Raw genomic sequence first — 6,625 nt, forward strand, 5'->3', positions numbered from 1 at the left:
GAACACATCTTAGTTCGTGTTCGGCTCGTTAACTTATCGAACAAAATTAACGAGCCGAACACGATCTTCTTAACGAGCCGAACACGAGCTGTTCGCGAACAACGAGCCGTTTTGACAGCCCTAATTCAGGCACCGATAGCCCTTCTGAGTGGCAGAATATCCGAGGAAGAGACATTTGATTGAACGAGGATCAAGTTTACAGCAAAGTTCCGAATAAAGGCTGTGCACCCAAACATTTTGGGGTCTAAGATGGAGAAGAACCGATTGGTACAAAAATATAAGTTCAAGACGACTAATGAAGTCAGAAAGTTAAGAATTTTTTTGAGGACTCTATTGATGAAATAAGTGGCGGTAAGTACGGCATCATTCCAAAATTGTCTCTGGCCATAAGATTGAAACATAACGGAACGAGCAACTTCGAGAATGTGTCGTTTTTTCGCTTGGTTATCTTATTTTGTTGAGTATCCGCATATGAGTTATGATGAAGGATGCCCTTATTTACCAAGAATTCTCTCAATATAGAGTTGAAAAATTCACAGTCGTTGTCGGTCTAAAGGATTTGAATTAAAGTTTTGAATTGAGTCAAAATGAAGAAGTAATTTTTTCTAAGATGACCACAGTTTCAGATTTGTTTTTTAAGATATGATTCAAGTCATCAAAGTGTGTTCATCAATTAAAGTAAGGAACCACCGTTTATTGGTGTAGCTCGGGAGTCCCTATAGGTCACTATGAATCAGTGAAAAAGGTGTTGAAGGAGTGTAAGAGGGGTGGATATGGTATGTGATGATGTTTAGCTAACTGACAAGTTATTACACTTAAGCAAAGGTACGTGTAACACAGATTCTAAAGTCAGCCCGATTGTTAGAATAATCGACCATTTACTCGCAATTGAATTACAGAAGTCATTGGCAATTTTAATAGTCTCTCCCAAAGCACAAAGAATATATTGAGATGGCTTGAGAACATCCGGTCATGTGGTCTGTGGCACCTAAATCAATAATCCACTGACTAGTTGAAGCAAAAGCAGTTAGTGTCATAGGCATGATACCTTGATGAACAAGAGAGGTTGATGGGTCGGAAGAGAACTGAATAGACCCAAGCATTTTAATTAAGTGTTCCATTTGACTCTTAATAAAGTCTGATGATTTCGGGATGTTCCGAGTGGGAGCCAGTTGCACGATCGTGGATTCAGAGGTTTTAGTGAAACCCTTAGCAGCGGAGGATTTGGTCGAAGATTTATATTTTGATTTTTCTTGGAGCTTCCAACACTTGTCACAAGTATTATAGAGTTTGTGACAGAAATCACATGTGTATTTGGGCATGGCAATGTTGGGTACTATTGGAGACCAACGTTGAACATGCAGCTGGAGTGCAAACCCTGTCAGAAATCCGTCGGTCAAACTTAATATATCATATAGACGTCAAAAAGCACACATTTATTCATTTCCCTTCCGTGTATACTCTGAGTCGATTGACGCCCTACAACTCGATTCTTACAGAAATTCAACGATTTTTTGCATTTCTACTCTCAAATCGAATATATACTCGATTTCTACTATTTATAAAGTTCTTTTCAATTACAACAGTTAGATCTTCTGTTTTTTTTAGATTTGAGGGTTTTGCAAGACTTCAAAATTTTGATTAGGTTTTCTGTCATTTAGGTAATGTTCTTGTTCTTATTGCGAGAGTTTTGGTTTTCTGTAATTTTTATATACATACCACCCAATTACTATGTATTTACAAATCTAACATCTTAATTTTGTTTTTTTATATTCCAACCAAATTTTTGATATCATAACAAAGATACCACTATTTTAACTTTAAAATGTGAAATGACTTTTTTCATGCCTATATAAGGTGGTATATGTGTAAAAAATGAAGTTTATGCATTAGATATATAAATACATAAGATTTGAGTGATATGCATATAAATCTTCCAAAATTCTACCTCGTATATTTTTTTTGCACCTTTAGTTTTTTTCTCACAATATATTTTTGTGTTAAAAAATTTTTAATTTTTGAGATATTTGAGTGAAGTAAATTGTTTTTTAAGTTAATAATACTAAAAAATTTTAACTTTAATTTTACTTTACTTAAATTAAATTTAAATTTTAGTTTTATTTTAAAACAATCAATGTCAATCTTTAAAAAATTAATATATAAATATTAAAATAATAATATTTATATTATTTAATTAATTCAACCAAAAACTAGCCAAACACGATCAAACAGAAGCTTCCTCATGTTCGGCTCGTTTATAAATCGAGCTCAAAAAATTTATTCATATTTATCCCATTTGCTTAATAAACGAAACAAACACAGGCTACTTAATGATCGAGCAGAATACGAGTTATTTGTGTTGTACATGAAGTCTAAATGCATCAGGACAAAACATGTAATATTCTTTCAACTTCGCAACCCCTTTGAAACGTTGAAGTGCGCCTCGAGTACTTGTACCAGCACACTTCTTTCACACAGCGCTAGCTTCGCACACAACTGTTGCAAAATTCAATTGCGATGTAGTCTACAGCCTTTTTGTTCCATTTCGAGGTTGAAGCATGCTATCGATAACAAAACATGAATTTTATTTTTTAATATGAAGTGGGAGAATTGTTAAAGTAAACTTTGGCATTGTCAAATTTGATTATTTTAAGTTGACCAACAAATTTATTGTTTGTGATACTGAAAACAATGAAAAAGATAGTACACATATTATATTTTATTTTAGATAAATATCCATGTCAAGATATAATTATTGATTGAAATATAAAACATTAAATCCCATAGATAATAAAATTAGAGAATAGTCCTCGGTTGTCACTATGAATGAGAGAAATTGAACAAAGATTATTATGTCACAATTAAAAAATGGGTCTATTTGATTTTTGTTAGTTCATAGACAACACAATAAAATTATTCAATATTTATCCCCTTAAACAATAACAAAAACCTAATTTTTGAAAACAAAACGGATAAACGACAAAAATAGGTTTTGAAGCCAATTTTTTTTCATTAAAATTTAGACCTTCTTAAAAATAGATAATATAGAAGTGTTTGGAGCTTACGTTATCATTGGATTATTCAACGTGACAAATTATCCTTTTCTACAGTAAGTCTAATCATCCTCCTCGTGTTCTTTTTCTAAATAACAAGATATGAAGAATAAAAAAAAATTGTGTTTGAAATGTATAGTTAACTTTAGGATAGATAATAAGTTGTTGAACAATTTAAGTACATGGAGAATACTTTATAGTGTGAAAATTGTAGTTATAAGAATGACTACCTGATTCATAATGGTTGTTAAAGGATCCATTGGCGATGATTATTTATTATTTGCTAAAATAGAGTGCATAAAATAAATTTGCCTAATGAGTGATGAGCAATGTGTTTAAATGCATGCTTTGAAGCACAAAGATTCGCGGATCCACTTGGTATAGCAATCTCACAATGACAGTGCATGAAGTGTGTACTTAGTGTGAGAAGCATGTTGTCTTGTTCAGATGAGCCTCAAAGCATACCGAAGAAGGCTGGAGCAGGCCCGAGTCATTGGCAAAGAAACAAAGCTGGTATGGTTTATGGATCCAATATATTTAATCAATATTATGTTGCTCGGTGGTATGTTGCCTTCACCCAAGTTAGTGAGCAACAATAGCACTAATTCTTGATTCTTGCAACTGCTTCTGCTTGATTGATCTCGTTGAACTCCCGACAGTTTCTTCCACTTGACCAAGCCCGTCAACCTCCCTACAACCTTTTCCACTCAACCGAGCGTGTTGGCACGAAGCTCAAGTTCCATTGACACAGTTTCAAATACACAGATGCAATAGGAAACACAAGCTCGAACTAAATGCTTCAGCAACCTCCATGCTTTGGGTATAGAAAACATTTGTTCTTACAAACTTTTGTGTCCTTATTGTTTTGATTATATTGAGAGCCATAGATGATGAATAATTTTATTTTACAAATTTTACAATAAATGATTAGGAGTCTTCTTTTTTCCTTTTGCTTCTGCTTAATTAAGCACATTGACCTCCATACAGCGTCTTCCACTTGACCAAGCCCGTCAACCTCCCTACAACCTTTTCCAGTCAACTGAGTGTATCTTCTCAAAGCTCAAGTTCCATTGACACAAAGTTTCACCTACACTGATGCAATAGGAACCACAACCTCAAACTCAATGCTTCAAAAACCTCATTGCTTTGGGTATAAAGAATAATTGTTCTTGCATCCTTTTATGATCTTATGGTTTTGATTATATTAAGAGTCATAGATGATGGATAATTTTATTTTACAAATTTCACAATAAATGTTTAAGAGTCTTTTTTTCCTTTTGCTTCTGCTTGATTGAGCACGTTGACCTCCTTGCAGTTCTTCCACTTGACTGAGCCATTCAACCTTCCGATAACTTTTTCCAATTAGCTGAGTCTATGAACCCAAAGCTCAAGTTCCATTGACACAAAGTTTCACATAAACTTATGCAATCGGAACCACAAGCTTGAACTCAATGCTTCAACAACCTCCACTCTTTGGGTATAGAGAATATTTGTTCTTACATCCTTTTGTGTCTTATTGTTTTGACTATATTGAGAGCCATAGATGATGGATAATTTTATTTTACAAATTTTACAACAAATGTTTAAGAGTCTTTTTTCCTTTTGCTACTGCTTGATTGAGCACATTTACCTCCCTAAAGCTTCTTCCACTTGACCAAGCCTGTCAACCTCCCCACAACCTTTTCCACTCAAAGAAGCCTATAGACCTAAAGCTCAAATTTGATTGACACAAAGTGGAACTTGACACAAAATTTCACCTACACAATAAGAACCACAAGCTCCAACTCAATGCTTCAACAACCTCCACGCTTTGGGTATCGAGAATATTTATTCTCACATCTTTTGTGTTCTTATTATTTTGATTATATTAAGAGCCATAGATGATGAAAAATTTTATTTGACAAATTTCACAATAAAAGTTTAAGAGGCGTTTTTTCTTGCCTAATTTCTTCCATTAGTTGTTAGTGAAAGATGAAGAAGTGATAAAATGGATTTTGGTTATGTCTTTATTTCATTTGAAGGCAACTCAATGAGGGTTGAGAGAAGAGAGTGATGTGAAATAGGAAGTGGATGCTATAAGTTTCATTGATGTCTTTGGTTAGAAAATTTGTGGTTGTGCCAAATTTAGCAAGTATTGTATGTGTGTGTGCATGTGCGTGCTTTTCGGGTTTTTTTTTATCTTTCTTTTTTTTGGCTTAAAATTAGATTTGTATGAAAAATGCATTTACTCGCAAATGATATTAGGAATAGTATTCATTAATTAAATAAATTAGAAATTAGGATAGGTTAGTTAAGATCAATATTGTTTAGGGCCAATTTTAGAAGCCATTGCCTTTTTTGTTATAATTTTAGAACCAATATCACAATGATTACTTGTATTTTTATTTTATCTTGGTCGTACAATGTTAATTTTTTATACCACCACTGTATAGCAATTAAACACTTGAGCGAGGTAGTTCGGAGAGAAAATAAGTCGAATTGAGACCAAGCCGCAACAAGCTCAAGTTCGGCTCCATACGGTCGGCTCGAACTCTCTTATAGGCTCGATTTAAAACCACGATTTCAATGTTGTTATTACCTATAATAACGCAACAATCACCAAAAGCTAAACAAATCCAATAATCAAATGGTCATAGATTACCTCTGGACCATGAATAATTTCAATCAATATAACCAGAAAACGTTTACAGTGATTTAAAACAATAAAGAAAACTTATTGGTTTCAGTTTCGATAGAATGAAAACAATCAACATACCTGAAAAGCCCTACAAGCTGGCGGGTGCAGTGTGGCTTGTGAGGATGGAAGAACTGGACGGCGAGAGGACGACCTGCAATACTAGGGTTGGAAAGCGCTGCTGGAGGGCAGGTTGGGTACCTGCAGGAATGACCTGCACAAAAGGACAACCGGCAGTGAGGCAATAGGGTGGCCGGCAGCACTGTCCAGCACAGCGACGCGAGAGTGAGAGTGCGACCGGCAGGAGAGGCGTGGAGAACGGCGTTGGGAAAAAAATAAAATGGTTGTAATTTTACGGCATTTACATATGCATCCTTAAATTCTTATTTATTTACATATCAAGTATTATAGCACTTGAATATTTCATGTCAAATTATAAATATCACTTTTAACTAACATAGGTGACGCAGCATTTATGTAAAAATTGAAGCTTAGGTGTAAGATATGTAAATATCACCATTTTTAAATGTTTAATTAGCTTGATTCATTTTTCTTAACTGCTCTCATATTTATCATGAGCTCTAATGAATAATCAATAAATGTTTGAACTCTTATTACATAACATCACTATTCAGCGACTCTCACCAACCTCAACTCATGGGCTCATTATTAAGTTGAGCTTGAGTCCGTTTATGTGTCAACTTGTCTTATTTACATCTTTAAGTCTTGGTTGAGTTGAGACATGCACGTTACAAATTGATTGCATGTATGATTTCTTAGGTTTATGAGTTGTGCATGGGTACCATTCAAGATCTTTTTTCACTTAAAAGTTTTAAGAAATTTTGTTCTTAAAATATTTGAAAGTATTAAATGTGTATATACGCATCATTAGAACATA

General features: G+C 34.0%; 1 protein-coding gene across 2 annotated transcripts in view; it reads right to left on the bottom strand.

The window, feature by feature from the left end:
• LOC110027810 (double-strand break repair protein MRE11) overlaps positions 1–6,068 on the bottom strand; it is a 53,034-nt gene extending 46,966 nt beyond the window's left edge. Inside the window, exon 1 of one of the 2 annotated variants that reach the window (XM_020729391.1) lies at positions 5,809–6,068. The gene's annotated coding sequence lies outside the window, so the exon portion shown is untranslated. The remainder of the gene's footprint in view (positions 1–5,808) is intronic. The other variant, XM_020729390.1, reaches the window with a different exon arrangement.
• Between the last annotated feature and the right edge of the window lie 557 nt (positions 6,069–6,625).

Source organism: Phalaenopsis equestris, unplaced genomic scaffold, assembly GCF_001263595.1.
Source record: "Phalaenopsis equestris unplaced genomic scaffold, ASM126359v1 Scaffold000450, whole genome shotgun sequence".
Taxonomy (NCBI): Eukaryota; Viridiplantae; Streptophyta; class Magnoliopsida; order Asparagales; family Orchidaceae; genus Phalaenopsis; species Phalaenopsis equestris.